The following is a 17,447-nucleotide window of genomic DNA, read 5'->3' as shown; positions in this document are numbered from 1 at the left end:
GATGCTCATATAATGAACTTCAAATTGATAGATTAAATCATGGACCTAAAGAACAAATCAAAACACTTTAAAATATGATGGATGTTCCAAAAGTAATGTCTCCATTGTTAGCTTCTTTGCCCAAAAGGGCTGTGTCACTGAAATAAAAAAACAAAAGACAGTTTACTTCATTTCATATGCTGTTTCTCAATATAATCTCCTTCTGTTTCAGTATACTTTTTTTATTGCTTAACAAGTTTTGAAAGCACTGCAATAAAACTCTTCAAGTAGTTTTTAATCATCATTATGGTCCCAAATGAAAATTCAGTCTATGGAATATCACCATCCTACCTCACTAAGGTTCAAAAAAAGTTTGAAACATCTGCTAAAACTGCATGCCAAGTGTGTTTTGGGACAGCAGTGCTTTCAAAACTTGTTAAGCAATAAAAAAGTATACTGAAACAGGAGATTATATTGAGAAACAGCATATGAAATGAAGTAAAGGCTTTAGACTGTCTTTTGATTTTTATTTAATAAAAAACATTAAATATAAGACAATAAATTCACAAAGCTATGCTAAAGACTTTAAAAAAAGAAAGTAACAAATTAACTGTTTGTGCTGAGGAACAGCCACTGTTTTTGCAAGATGAAAATGCAAGATTGCATATGAAAGTTCATTTCAGTGGTTATTAAAGAGATCACAGATGAAGTTGTAAAATAATCCTTCCTACTGCCTAGGCTTGGTTCTGTTGGACTTGTGAATATTCCTAAATTGAAGAGACATCTTGAGGGTATCTATTTTGAATATGCAGAGATCAAATCAGGGAATAAAAAAAATGGTTCCCATACACAACCTGAACATTTTACGACTTTAAAAATCTTGTTATGCAGTGGAGAAAATGTATTGAAAGAGAAAAAATTGAATAGAGAATTCAAGCTATCTCTTATTTTGTTATTTCAATGACATCTCTTCTGGGTAAGGGGCTACCTGTTACAACGGAGGTATCGTTATTTTTGGAATACTGTGAAGCATTCTTGAAGAAGAGACAGATTTAACGAAATAGCTCTGGTTAGCATGGGGAAGCAGTCAGGTCTGCCAACAAGATAAGGTGACAAAATTGGTGATTCCTTTGGAAAAACTAGATATGTTTACTCAGAGTAACGAGTAAGAATATGACAGACATATTGAATTTCTTGTGATATGCTGGTCTAAAAGATATTACCAGGTAAACAGTGTCAAAAGAATGGTTATGATCACAGCTCAACAAATTATGCAAAACCCTACAGGCAAAAAGGTAATCAATGAAGATTTCCCCTCCCCATACACACCATTTTTTAAATGTACGTGCCTTCATCCTAATACGTCAACAGGAGTTCCATAAAGTGATTAGCGTCGATCTGTGTTTTCTTAGTGTTAAAAAGATTTTGATCAAAAAGTTATTTTTATTAAATAAAAAATTATGTTTTATCCAGTTTGCAGCTACTGAGGTAGGCAGATTTTGCTACCAGCTAGCAAAATCTGCCTACCACAAGCAAGTGGACAAGTGTATATGCCAAACACTGGTTATGATAAACATCTTAAAAAGAGTAAAGAACCTGGGTTCTGTACTCCTCTGTTTTTCTTAGCTGTTTTTCATACCAACATGTTTTACATATTGGAACTTCTATATACTGGTGAGGAACCACCTCATAATTAAGAGGTTCCTAACCAGTTCATGGCTACTGGTTAAGAATCAAATGAATATAATAATATAAACAAAATAATATATTTAATGATAACTCTCATAAAATACAACAGATCTTTTTGTCTGAAATTTACAGACTATTACTAAATAAAATGGATTTCGTCTTTGTTGTGCAGACTGTGAACTAGAGAAGTCACCTAATGTGTTAAGACAAAAATACTGGTGAAACATAAAAAAAAAAAAAATCACTACTTACATTTACTGAGAAGAAAAAATGCCCACGCTTTTGGTGAGGATGTACAATTGTTTGGAGATTGAGGTTAGGTCAATGCATTCATTCTGGAGCTCACTTTGAATTTATGTTCATAGTTAAAATGACTTCTGTAGATTACTTTCTTTCAGTAAACCAGTGATTAGCATTCATTATGGTAAAATTTTTTTTTTATTTATGTAGCATGTAAGGGAAAGAATGACTATGGGAAGGATGACTCTAATTAATGGTGATGGCAAAAAGGTAACAGAAGCAGCAAAAAAGTTGAGTTGCTCAGTGATTGTGTAGTAGTCAATGTGACAAAGTTTGATGTCAGAACTGAGACAAATGAACAGGAGGTGCTCAGCATATTAAAAAATATCAATCTGAATACAGCAGTGGGACCGGATGGCATGTTGGCCCTTGTGCTATGTGAATGTGCAGGAGAATCAGTAGTGCCACTGATGAAATTGTTCAATCAGTTCTCACAACATTCTAAGAAAGAGGGTAAGATAGTTCCATTACATAAAGGTGGTTCCAAGACAGAAGTAGCAATTATAGACTAATTAATATCTCAGGAGTAGTGGTTCAAGTATTGGAAAAGTTGGTTAAAGGTAAAATCCAGCAGTGGGTGGATAAAAATACAATACTCTATGGTGAGCAGCATGGCTTTGTAAAAGGTAGGTCCTGCCTTACTAATTTACTAAACTAATGTTTTATAATAGAATGACAGCAGAATTAGATAAGAGAAATGGGTATACCATGATACTGCTGGACTTGACAAAGCAATTTGACAAAATACAGCATGGAAAACTATTACAAAAGTTGGAGCAAATGAGAATGGATATAAAGCTGGTATCGTGGTGGTGGTGGGAGGGGCAGAGAATAGTATCTGGTGGAGTGGAATCTAGGAAAATGGGAGTAACTAACGGAGTACCTCAGGATTCTGTACTAGGGCCACTACTCTTTAATTTGTATATTATTATTATTCTAGTAACTTCCATAGAGTCAACAGACTCATCGTGGGAGGCTCAATCAACCAGCAACATGTCAATCATAATAAGCTTTGAAGTTATTTACACTACCTACATTCACAATGCACTCTGGCAATGAATTCCACCCACTAACAACTCACCACGTAAAAATCTACTCCCCACACGCTTCTTCACCACATCTTTATACAACTTCCAGGAATGGCCTCTCATTCTTCCCATTTTAACATCCACTCTTTTTATAATTCCTTCTGCATTAATCTGATAGAATCCTTTAATTAACTTGAAGGTTTCTATCATATCTCCTCTTTTCTTCCTATCCACTAACCTCTGTAATCCACATTCCCTCAAATGCTCTTCATAACCAACACTTCCCAGAGTCCTGATATCACTTTAGTCATTCATCTTTGAATCCTCTCCACTGTTTTCAAATCACAATGAAAACTAGGTGACTAAATCTGAGCACAATAGTCCATATGTAGTCTGACCATAAGGAATATGGTTCCTTATATAAGGAACCACATCTCCTTATCCCTACATGCCAATGTACTTTTTATCATAGCAGCAATACGATGCAGTCTCTGCAACATGCCCTCGGAACTTCTGTCCACTGTTTACCATTGCTACCAGGGCTTCAAGATCCTGAATCTTATCCACTTCCTGAAGTATAGCTCTACCAATAAGTAGGTAGCCTTATATCCCTGTATCCCAAAGTGTAACACCTTGCATTTATTTATATTAAAACTGCAACCCCACTCATTTGTCCAAGCTAAAAGTCTATTCAAATCTCCTGTAGAAAATTAACATCAGCACTAATTCTACTAACTTTGCATCATTGGCAAGCATTTGAAGATCCCCAGCCAATCCACATGAAATATGATTAACAAATAAGTTAAACAGTAGGAGCCCAAGACCAGAACCCTGAGGAATGCCACTAGTCACCTTTCTTTTCTGAGCACTGTTCCATCATACACAACTTGCTAGTATCTTTCAGAAAGTCGATCTTCATTCCATCTAACCAATCTGCTATCTAATCCCATCTTCTGCAACTTATACACTAATCTGTCATGTGGTAATCTATCAAATGCCTTTGCAAAGTCCGAAAGAAATCACTGTATATGAATCTTCCTTATCCAACACATTCGTCACCATATCGTAAAACATAAATAGATTACTAAAACAAGACCTACCCTTCACAAACCCATACTGACCATCATAGAGAATCTTATTTCCATTAACCCAATCCAGTATTCCTCTTCTAACCAATTTTGTCAACATTTTGATTACAACTGCAGTTATAGAGACCGGTCTCTAATTCAAAACTTCTGTTCTAGAACCATGCTTGTAGAGGGTATTATTTTGCCTTCTTTCCACTCCTTAGGAACTTTACCTACTGCAAGACTTTCACTAAATTACCAGGTCAAGGCTAATCTTTGCCTCCCTTCTACATATTGCACAGCATTTTCCATACGACTATGATATACACTAATGAAGTGCTCATTAAATAATTCCACTATATCATTTGCTATGGTTACTCTGCTACCATATCCCCCAGCATAAACCTGCCATAATTATTTTCCCTCTTGCTTGCCACATAACAGAAAAATTCCCTTGTTTTTTTGCTTTGATCTGACTGGTCAATCTCATCTCATATTGTACTTTTTCTTTTTTAACCATGCTTGTCACTTTTCTGGCCTGCAGTTTATATTCTTCATGCACCTGTTCACTGCAAACTGTCTCATACTTCATCCATAAAAATTTCTTTTGTCACACTGCTTGCTTGATTTCACTGCTCATCCATCTCACTTCCATTCTATTTATTCACTAACTCTTGATATGCAATTAGCAATATGGCAGTATCTTGTGTTAGATACTGCCATATTATTTTTCATGTGCTGCTGCCAACATCTTTTCTACATAATTCATCAATCCAATATATTGATGCTAGTTGACTATGGGGCTTCTCATAATCGCCTACCTTATAGTTCCACATATAGACCTTCTTGATAACAACTTTTTCCTGTTTGACTACCTTCCAAAAACCAGTACCTCATGATCACTTTAACCAGCAGGTGGCAGTGTTGATAGCCCATTCACAACCAACATACTGTGAGGATATCACCAAATCTAACACCGATAAACCTCGTGTTGATTCCATCACGTGCTGCTTCAGGTATTATCCCACAGAAACTCATCAAATTCACTCTCCTCACTCTCTTTGTTACTATACACTATCTCTTCTTTCCAATACACATTCCTATAATTAATATCTCCCATTAGGATCATCTTCCTTTTACTTGCCCAACTAATTTGTTTAAACATTTCACAAACAATACTTTCTACATTCCTTAGCCTATACCAGCATCCTATTAGATATACTATTCTATTGATCTCAACTTTACACCAAACAGCTTCAAAATCTTCATATGTACTATTACTATTTTCCACTTTGACTCTTGAAGGACACAATTCCTCTGCAACCATTAACAATACTTCCACTCCTCTTTTCATCTTCTATCTTTTCAGAAAATTCTCATCCTCAGTCAACCAAGTTTCACTTATGCCAATTATTTTTGGGCACACTGATTCAATCCATGCTACAAACTCAGCCCCTTTGTTTCTGATACTCCATACATTGGTATACAAGCATAACAATTCTTCACCCTTTGAGGTCATCTCATCAACACAATCACTCTTTACTCTCTCTCTCTCTCTCTTATAGTGCACTTCTCTCTTCCCTGATCCTGACTCTGATTTTTATTCATATTCATATCAACCCCCACAATTTTGCACTTCGTCACTCTGCTCTGCTATAATCACTTCCTCACTTTTGTATCTATCCTCTACCCGTCCTTCCACAATCTACTTCTCAACCACTCTCTGATTCTTAGTTGTACTAATTTCGTAAGGCCCCATGCACTCTTATTAAACGGTGATTGTTCCAAATGATCAAACCCATTCAAATGCATTCCATCATCTTTGAAGATTCTAATTTCCCTTCAAATTCATTCCATATAATCATAAATTGATCACTCTCTGCCTGACACAATTCAGACATCTTATCATTCAAGTATCATTGCTCTTATTCTCAGCTCATTACTGACATATCTGGCAACAAACTAACCACTTTCCCAATGACACTATTATCCTTCACTTCCTGCAACAACTTGAAATTCCTTTCTGTATTATTTGTCTCGTTATCCAAGTGATTTATGCCCACCACTACCACTAATTCTGATAGCCGTTCCTTCCTTCCTACCTTCCTTGTATGTAAAAACATGTCTTATGCACCTTATTTTTTTACCACACCTTTAATGATTGAGTCATCATATAAATCAATTCTATCATCTTTAGATACTTGCTTCTTATTATTATAACCTCCTTGTCATTTACATCAGTTATGGTTGTCTTTAAACATTCAATTTCTCCTCCATACATTTAACCTGACTTTTCATTTTCATTAACTTTTGCCTAAGCTCTTCCATGTTACTGCTATTATTACCATCGCAAACACTTCCATCCATTTTCTGATTATTCCTGGTAACACCGTTCTCATTTTTGGAATGTCCTAACATTTCATTGCACTTCTCACATACTATAATATGTTCCTTTTTATTGTTCAATCTTCTTCTTCAACCTTTTGGTTCTGTCCACTGCTGGACGAAGGTCTCCCCCATGATTTTCCAGACCACTCAGTTTTCTGCCTCTCCCATCCATCTCACTCCTGCAATTTGTTCCAGTTCATCCCTCCACCTTCTTCTCAGTCTTCCTCTTTGTCTTGCTCCATCCATTGGTCTCTACTCTGTTGTTTTTCTAGTCCATCTCCCATCACTGCATCGGGCAATATGGCCAGCCCATCTCCACTTAGCCTGTTTAACGTATTCTACAATATCCATGACACCTGTTTGAGATCTTATCCAGGTATTTGTCTTCCTATCTCTTAATGTTATTTTTAGCATACTTCACTCCAGGCAATGTTGTGTTGTTCTCAGTTTTTTGTTTAGGGTTAAAGTTTAGGGACTTTTTGTTAAAGTCCATGTTTCACCTCCAGACAGGAAGTATGCACTGGTCGAAAGCTTTCCTTTTTAGACTCATAGGGATGTCACTTCTGAATATGTCTCTCATTTTCCCATAAGTCACCCATCCAAGGTGAATTCTTCGTTCAATCTCTTTTCTTTGGCAATTCTTAAAGGAAAACAATTGGCCCAAATATACCTATGAAGTAACTTGTTCTATTTCATGGTTTTCAACTTTGACAGTTCTATGGTTTATGTATTTATTCATCATTATTTTTGTTTTTTCTCTATTTATTTTTAATCCAATTACTTTGGAGGCTTCATTTAGCCTTTCTTCCAGATCTTCAAGATTATCTACTATTATTATCTGCATATTTCAGATGATGCAGCCTTTCTCCATTTATGTTTATTCCTTTTGTTTCCCATTCAAGGCTTCTAAAGACTTCCTCTAGTGCAGCTATAAATAATTTGGGAGATATGGTATCATCGCCTTGCCAGATGCCTTTTTGTATTGGGAATTTTTCGCAGTTTTTATATAATTTAATTACGGAAATTGCATTATTGTAAATATGTTTTAGTGTTTCAATATATGGTTTCTCAGTTCCCTGGGTTTCAAGAGCTTTTAGTGTTGCAGATGTTTTAACTGAATCAAATGCTTTTTCATAGTCTATATAGGCCAGACATAAGGGTTTATTGTATTCAATTGATTTTTCAATGAGCTGTCTTAATGTGTGAATATGGTCCAAAGTATTGTAATTCTTTCTAAAAATCCAGCTTGTTCACAGGATTGCATTCCCTCTAGTTTAGATTTTATTCTATTATTTATAATTTTTGTGAAGACTTTATATATGGTGGGGAGTAGGCTTATAGGTCTGTAGTTTTTAATTTCTTATTGGAAGAAATTAAAAACTACTTTTTAAAAATTAATATCAGAAGTGAATTGTTCCAAATTTTTGGAATTTTTCTCTGTTTTAGACATTAATTAAAGAGTTTAGTTAGCTGTTTGATGACAGGGCTTCCTCCCAGTTTTAAGAAGTCTACCATAATTCCATCTTCTCCTGGGGCCTTTCCATTCTTCATTTCCTGCAGTGCCATTTCCACTTCACCTTGTAAGATCTCAGGGGCATGTTCTTCTTCACTTGAGTTATCCATAGATGATTCTTGGATGTCTTGGACTTTGTCTTCATAGAGTTCAGTATAAAATTCCTAAATTCTTTTGATTATTGCATCTCTATTTTTTTTATAAGTTCACCATTTTTTCCTCATATAGCAGCTATTTCCTTTGTTCCAACTGATAATGTTCTCAGGACCTTCATATTACTATTGTTATCTATTGTTTCTTTAATTTTCATAATATTATATGATCTAACTTCATGTTTCATCCTTTTATGTATAGTTTTACAAAATTTCGCATATTCTATTTTATTGGTGTCATTCAAATCTCTTTTCATATCTCTTCTTTTCTTCATCAGATATAAGGTTTCCAGTCTTAGATTTTCCTCTCTTTGGTGCCTTTTTACACCTCCTATTTCTAGTGCACAATTCAAGATAGATTTTGTTAAGATTTCATTAGCATCATTGATGGTAGTAGCTGTGTTTAACTTTTTTAGTTCATTTTTGAGTGATTCTCTATAACAGCTTTTATTGTGGTAGAGGTTTTGTAGAATCACTAAATTGGACTTTTTTCTTATGAGCTTATTCCATTCCCATTTTTTGTTGATCCATACTTCTGCCCTTACTAGTCTGTGGTCACTTCCTGTATTAAATCTATTAAACACTTCAGTATTATGTATTATATATCTTCTGTTGGAGACGATGAAGTCCATTTCATTGTAAGTTTGTCGATTTGGGTTTCTCCAAGTCCATTTTCGGATTGTATTATATGGAGTATTAGATTGACTTGTTCAATCTAATACTCCATAAATCTTTAACATTTTTGGACACATACATAAAACAATTGTTGCATCACATCCACTGCAGAAAAAGTTCAGAAAAAAACTCTACTCCGAGTTGAGACCTTCCACATTGCTAGTGTTTAGAGAAGAGATTATTACTCGCCATTTATTATGAGATTATCTCTATTAAGATATTCTTTTATTCCCAGTGTTTATTATTATTTACACAAGGGTTCAATTCCGATTGGTGCAATGACTTTTGTTTCTTTTAGAATTTGAAAAATCACTGACTCAAGAGACCAAATACAAAAAGTATACACATTTAACACCCCAACTGGCCAGGACGTATATATACGTCCGGATAAATCTGGATATGATTCTGTAACACCTATTGAATAACATGGATAAGAAGTGCAAGTTGTCTCACTATTTCATTCACCTCGGCCGGTAGAAAGGTTAATAAAACTAAAACAATATATACACTTGAAATAAAATTACATAACTACAAAATACTGGATCCAAGGCCTTCTAAAATAAATCTACACTTTAGAGATTTTCTTATCCAAACATATTAAAATCACCCATTCTCTGACTTATTCTATTACTGGATTGTTTAACATATACTTAATCATGTCTACCAGACTAAACACCTTGTTTTCACAACAACAAAAATGTTCATAGTCAGTTCCCTTTGTTAGGGCCTTTTCCGAAAATATAAACATTTCTTCTTCTTTTCCATGGGATCCTTTCTTATTACCCTTAACAATACTATTATATACTATTGTACATATATTGTATAATAATATATACACTATTATTCCTCACTGAAGTATAAATACTTACCTCTTGCAGTTTAGTTTGACGCACAATTTACTAATTTTTGTACTGGAGAAAAAGTTTCTTCTACTACTTCAAAAACAACATATCTAAGTTGAGCTAATTCTGTCACCCTTTCCAGTAGAAATAACAAATATATTCACCGTTCTTAAGACAGATGAAACTTTTCAATCAGCATTTCCTCAAACATTCCTTTAGAACATCAACTGCAATATCTTCTTTTATTTACTAAATACTTGACAGTCTCAATTCCTCCAGTTTAAAGACACATTTTTACTAGTCCTTTTCGGAATCTACCATTAATATTCTTCCGACTGACACATAAAACTTCATAAAAACAAAATTCTTAATAATGTCAATTCTTGACAATAAATATAATTAATAGGCACATCGCAAGTGCCAATATACGTGTTACGAAATCAAAACCAAAAATATACTAACAGAGAAATAATTGTAAAAAGATTCATAATTATAAATTATGATTATTTTTACACTAGTGTATGATTCTTTACTGCCATTTCTGTTGCTATATCATATTACTGATATAGGTAAAGATATAAGTATGTGTGTGTGTATGTGTTGGGGGGGTATTCAATTGTTTGCTGATGATGCAAAACTCGGAAGGGGGCAATAATTAATAAAGGTGATGTAGATTCTGCAGGATGATTTAAATAAATTAGCATTATGTGTGAAGGATAATGATTGTCAATTTAATAATGCAAAATGTACAATCATGCATTTTGGGTTGAAATGGTTACATACTGTGTATCATACTGATGGTACTGGATTGTAGGCAATTGATGAGGCTAGGAGTAATAACATTGATTTCTTAATATTTAAATTCTCATCTTACTTGTAAGACTAAGATAAATGAATGTAATAAATGAGATCTATTTTAAGATTTGGGGCAACTATATTCCTTTAATGTACATAATTTTTGATAGTGGAAAGAAACCAAAAATACTTATGGTGCAAACTCGTCGAGATGTAAATTATGCAAGGAAAAAATATATAAAAATACATGTGTGTGTGTGTGTGAGAGAGAGAGAATATTTTTTAAACACTCTACCTACGCCTTGGTTCTACAAAGCATACCCAAGATAAAAATTCCATATACCGTGGCTAAGTCAAAATCTCCAGCTTATCCAATTCCAATCATGCACCACCATAAGGTGGTTTGTGATTGGAATGGATTGCCATTGGATGTTGCAAGTGCAAACAGTCTGAATGAACTTAAGAATAAGTATGATAGCTGGTGCGTGTAGTATGTGGCCTCCTTCAATGAATCCCTGACTCCCCAGAGGTCTCAATTAATAATAATAATATGAGGGTGGTCTGAAAAGTTCTCGGCCTAACAATGAAAAAAAACGAATTTATAATTTCAAAATGATTTTTATTTTTCAACATAATCTCCCTTAAGACTAATACATTTATTCCAGCAATGCTCCAGCACCATTATCCCATCCCTGTAGTGGTTCTCAGTAAGATCTGCAAAATACCCCTGTACAGCTGCAATCACTTCTTGATTCGAAGAAAAACGCTGACCAGTGAGGAAGAATTTTATTTTGGGAAGAGATAGAAGTCAGAGGGAGCCAAATCTGGTGAATAGGGGGTGAATGTTCCAACAACTGTGCAGATCCCATTGCCAAAACACTTTTATGGGTAAGTGCACTGTTCTGAACAAAGATGATCTTTTCCTTCTGCAAAACCAGGTCTTTTCTCACAAATTTTTTCGTCTAGTCTGGTTAAAAGATCAGAATAATATTACCCAGTTATTGTTTTACTCTTTTCAAGATAATTAATAAACAAAATGCCTTTAGCATCCCAAAACACCAATGCCATGACCTTTCAAGCTGATGGAACCAACTCTGTCTTTTTTGGGGCTCAACAACCAGCTTCTGTCCACTGTTTTGGCTGCTTTTTGGATTCTGACATGTAATGGTGAATCCAAGTCTCATCCATAGTAATAAATCAATGCACAAAATCAGTTTTATTCTTGTTACAATGCTAAAAGCACTGTTCAGAGATTTTCATGCGAGTGCGTTTTTAATCTGCTGTGAGCAAGCACAGCACCCATCTTGTGCAAAGCTTTTTTCATATGTAATTCTTCATGCTAAATATATCCACGTTGTTTTGAAATGCCTTAGTCTCAGCAATTTCACGCACTCTGAATTGCCGGTCATTGGATGACCGGCAAGTCAGAGTGCGTGAAATTAAGGCATTTCAAAACAACGTGGATATATTAAAATGCTATCCACGTTGTTTAGAGTGGCAAGAAAATAACACTAGGAAACTTCTCTTGCATTAGACTCCTTACACTATTACGCACACCAAACAACACGGCTGCACCATCACAAGTTACAGACAATAAATGCTCCTTTAAGTAATCTTTGGATAATCCTAAACACTCAAGATGACTAATTAAAGAGTTTAGAATTCCTCTAGCAGTTACACCTCATAATTCGATCAAATCTAGGAAAAGACTCACAGGAGCCGAAAGTTCAGGGAGAACTACATGAACAATAACACTCAGTGTTGTTGTGTTATTCACAGTTGTCGATTCATCAATAAGTAACGATATTTTGTTTTTGGAGTTCACTATATTGTCTATTAATGTTTTTCTCATTTCATTTGTGATATGGCTTACAATGTTAATGCAAGTATTTGCAGAATGAAAAATATATCCCATGTCTAGGCCATTAAGTTCCTGTAAATTTATTTCGTCTTCAAAGTTGTTAAATGACTAATTTCTCCTCACAACTTTGTAAGCGGTTAGAAACACTTTTCCTGTTATGTCTTTATTATGAGACAAAATATTTAGAAAAACTTTCTCTAATGTTTCGTTTTTTGCTTCAGATTTTATTTTTTGTCATGCTTTGTGCACTGCACTCTCCTTATGATCATAAATCTTTTTTTTTTCTTAATGACATTAACTGTTGTTTGCAAGTTTCTCCAAAATGACTGATTTTATCATTTGCCCACTGTGCTGAAAATTTTGTTCCCATGTGTTTATCAATGGCAAGACTTCCGACATCACGACACGCTTTACAGCCCAACATTTTATTCTTGACATACAGTCACTCGTTTCTCTCACAGAAGTCATATTTCTGTAAAAGTGTCCAACATTTGCACCAATCATTATCAGAATCTGTTTCCTTTTGACCATGTGGATATCCGGTCTTGGTTTCATGATCCTCTTCATCAAGTGTATTTTCGGTCTTGGTTTCGTGATCCTCTTCACCAAGTGTATTTTTGGTGCTAGTTTTCTGTTTTACAGGATCATAAGTAGATTCAACAATTTCTGCTTCTTCAGCCTTCTTTTTTTTTACTAATTGGCCTTATTTTATTCATTTTGAACAATGAATTGCACTGATTTAACTTAGATTAATTCAAAACTCACATGAACACCTGCCTGTTGCAGAGTGAATATAGAACTGATAAACTGATATTGGAAGCAATCAGAAGTGACACAACTTCCTGTTTTCGATTGCGTACCAACCTATGAAACAGGAAAGCAGAATACCAACTTATGAGTAATCAAAACTGAAAATTCAATTCGTGAACACAGTACCATCTACCGGAACATTTATAATACATTTTTTGTCAATAAATCGCAAATTCTTAAAAACTTAAGAAAAAAGGTGCCAGTACTTCATACCGTTACATACCGCCAGAAAAAAAGCACTGAACCTGAATAACCTTTGGAGAAACTCACATGGTTGATTTTGATATTTTTGAGACAACTGATTGAATCTAACATCAAGATCTTCTTATCAAGATAACAAACATTACTAACTATTGACCACTGTTGTTATATGCTTTGTAACCTCTTATGTGTGGAAGTGATATATATATATTGGTGTACATATTTACTCGGAAAAATAGGACTAACAATTTACTGAAAATCACCTCAGAGTTGCCAAGAAACATCTGTCTTTCCCTGAGATCAATTCATCCATTAATCCCATGATTATATGGCCTCCCAAAGATCCATAAATTGAACTCTCCACTTAAGACCAACTGTTGAGGGCATAATTTCCCCTACTTACAGCCTATCTAAATACCTTGCTTCTTTCTTGAAAAACCTATCTGGTGATTCCTTCTCTCATATAAAAAATTCAGCTGATTTCGTTTCCAAAATCAAAGACGTCAAACTCAACAAATCAGATTTAATGGCAAGTTTTGATATAGTTTCTCTCTTCACGAATGTACCTACTCAAGAGGTCCTTGAGTAGGTACATTCAGGATACTTCAAATTCGAAAATAAGATTTACAAACAGAACTCAGGATTGTCTATGGGCAGTCCGCTCTCTCCAATTCTTGCTGATATATTCCTTAGAGACTTTGAAGAAAAGGTGATTAATTCCTCTATACTGAAACCCAAAACCTGGTACCATTATATAGATGATGTATTCCTCATTTGGGAACATGGTTTAAATAACCTCAATATTTTTCTACACCATCTCAACAAGTTTTATGAGAATATCAATTTCACCTACGAACTGGAATCGAACAACTGTCTTTCCTTTTTGAACCTAAAACTCACAACATGCACTAATAACATCAAAATCTCTACTTTAAGAAAACCAACACACAGACAGATACCTTCATGCTTCTTCCCATCACTACCTTCCACAGAAATTTGGAATTATTTCAACCCTGGCACTTTGTGCCAGGTCTTTACTAACAGATGAAACAGAGATTGAAAATGAGCTTAATTTACTAAAAAGGACTTTTGTCAACAATGGTTTCTCTCTTAAGAAAATTGATAAATTTATCTCTCACTGTCGTTCTCCTACTATTGAAGATTCTTCTTCCCCAAGAGCATTCATATCTTTACCAAACATCAGCTCTCTCTCTCTCTCCCCAAAGCTGGTGAAAATTCTTAGAAATTCATTCCTGCCATGTACCCTCAAGGGGTGTACAGGATATGATAGTACTACATGAAAAAAATTACATCATTACTAACTTCCTATCTACAATTTTCCTCCAAATCAGTCTGTTACTTATCAAGACTTCAGCATTATCAGATCTTATATTTCTATCATCTAAGGCACTTTGTACCATATCAATCCACCTATATCTTGGTCTTCCTCTGGGTTGTTTCGCTGCCAACCTGGCAGAGAACACTTGTTTTGCTAATCTTTCCTCTCCCATTCTATTTAAGTGACCATACCATCTGAGATTAGCTCTGATAACGCATTCCTGGATGTTGACAATGTCAAGTTCTTTCCTAATATCCTCATTTTTAATATGATATTGCCATTGATGCCATCTGTTCACGCCTATAATCTTTCTCAGGACTCTCATATCTGCGGTCACTAGTCTTTGATCAAGTGTTTTACTTCTGACCCAGCTCTCAGATCCATAAGTTAAAACTGGTTTGAACACTGTCTTGTATACAGCTAATTTAGGGTTCCGACTAATTTCTCTCTTATTACATATGAATTTATTCAATTGACTTCCTACCATACCAGCTTTGTTGATTCTGTTGTCTATTTCCATATTTAATTTACCATCTTCACTAAAATTCGTGCCTAAGTAGCTGAAATGTTTTACTTGTTCTATAGGTTCTCCATTCACAATGCAGCTGATATGTTCAGTGCTTCTGCCAATTTTTATCGTCTTTGTCTTGTTATTGCTGACCTTCATACAACATCTATTACAACAGTTATTCAATTTAGTCAGGGAATCTTGCAGATTTGTAGCAGATTTATTTAGAAATATAACATCATCTACATAAAGCAAAGAGCTGACATTAACATCTCCAATTTTGATATCATGTTTAATACCACTTTCCTTCATAATGTGATCCATTCATATAGATAATGAATAACACAGGGGATAATGTACATCCTTGTTTCACACCAGATTTAACATTAAACCATCTTCCTGTACTTCCTTCAATTCTAACTGCCGACTTACAACTAAAATAAAGACTAAGTATTGCTTGATATAATGCCCCATTGACACCATATAACTGCAGCGTATTGAATAGCTTCTCTCTTGGCACCTTGTCATATGCCTTTTCCAAATCGACAAAACTTAAATACAGATATTTGTTATATTCCCATGCTTTCTCGACTATTTGTCGTAAAGTGAAGATCTGATCCTGACAGCCTCTATTTGGCCTGAATCCAGCTTGTTCTTCCACAAAACTAGCTAAACAAAAGTCCTTCCATGACTTTTGTTTAGTTAGTTTTACACGGTGTTTAACATTCTTGCATTTGTCTCTGTATTCTCTAAGAGCACAAGCAGACTTATTTGCCAGGAACTTTTGATATGCTTTCTTCTTTTCCTTCACTGCCTCTTTAACTTCCTGTGTCCAACATGGAGTTCTGATTTTTCTATCCTTGCAGACAACTTCACCACATGCCTCCGTAGCTGAATCAATCAGGGCTTTCTTCAAGGCTTGCCACTGAATCTCCAAGATTTGATTCCTGTTCTCAAACTCTTTCATTTTTTCTTCAATAATCTTTGTGTATTTTAGTCTACAGTTCATATCTGAGAGCTGCTCAACTTTTATTCGCTTTAAAACTTTCTTACATGTTATTCTTTTCAATATGAAATTCAATTTTATCCTGCTCAAGACTAAATAGTGATCACTTCCAATTTCAAATTCTCTGTACACTCTGGTGTCCTGCACCAGGAAGAAAACATCACTATCAACAATAACATAGTCAATGAGACTTTTCTTATTCCTTGCCTCTTCTCTCCATGTGAATTTGTCCACATTTTTATGTTGAAACATGGTGTTAGTAATAACCAGTCCATGTCCTGAGCAGAAATCCAAACAGATATTTGCCATTATTATTAGCTTTGCTCTTTTCTCCAAATTTTCCCAAAATATTTTTGTATATCTCATAATCATTTCCTACTCTGCTATTTAGATCCCCAACAAGGACCAACTTTTCCTTTTTCATTGTGTCAGTTGCTTTTTCTAAAGCATGAAAAAAATTACTCCACTTCTACCTTAGTAGAACCTTCTGTCGGACCATAGGCACAAATAAGTCTCATTGTCCAGTTCTCCATTCTCATATTTGCCCACATTACTCTACTTGAGACTGACTGCCATTCAAGAAGATTAGCCTCGTATTTTGTGTTGAATACTATGGCTACTCCTTCTTTTCCTTGATTGTCATTGCCTGGATATAACATTTTGTATTTATTGCTCAGAAAGATCTCACCAGTTTTTTCTTTTTTGTTTCAGTCACCCTTATCTAGATTCTCAGCTAGCTCCATTTCTTTGCCATTCAGGCTTCTTATATTGATAGTACCGATCTTTAACTCTGGTGATGTTGAGTTGGGGTGTGTTTTTTCAGATTTGTTCCAGTAGCTGACTTTTCGTTGTTCGCCATGGTTCCCTGGCAAAAACAACGGGGGCCTTGTTTAGCCGGGCAACGCCCCAGCAGGCATGAAATTTTGTCATGTTGTACCATCATTCTGTATTTTGGTTTAACCAATAAGAATACAATTTGGTCGGCTAAATCCCAAATTGCCAGCCCATCCTCGTTCGTTCAGTATCCAAGTAGATACCCAACAGGGTGCACCACGAGAAGGTGAGGATTGGACATTATGTCAGAAGCCCTGGTCGGTTCTCCGCATTCCTTTAAAGGCTATGTGGAGGTCTCCTCTCAGTTATACAACTTTGACCCTTAAGCACCCCTATGTTTCACTATGTTTCCAAAACTTCGATCAATACTAAGTAGACCTAAAATAATACATCTCCCTCTCCAGTATCCGGGAGTCTACTAGATCTTGTGTGAATGTGGCAAACCATATTACGGTCAGTG

At 35.1% G+C, this 17,447-nt stretch overlaps 1 protein-coding gene across 2 annotated transcripts in view; it reads right to left on the bottom strand.

Moving 5' to 3' along the window:
* Nucleotides 1–17,447, bottom strand: part of LOC150104483 (zinc finger CCHC domain-containing protein 8 homolog) — a 341,337-nt gene that overhangs the window by 89,039 nt on the left and 234,851 nt on the right. The window lies entirely within an intron of this gene.

The sequence above is a fragment of the Typopeltis vanoorti genome, chromosome 7 (genome assembly GCF_054136105.1).
Source record: "Typopeltis vanoorti isolate ZY-2024b chromosome 7, IOZ_Tvanoo_1.0, whole genome shotgun sequence".
Lineage (NCBI taxonomy): Eukaryota > Metazoa > Arthropoda > Arachnida > Uropygi > Thelyphonidae > Typopeltis > Typopeltis vanoorti.
The sequence above is the reverse complement of the archived record's forward strand: the minus strand, read 5'-3'. Positions and strand labels throughout refer to the sequence as shown.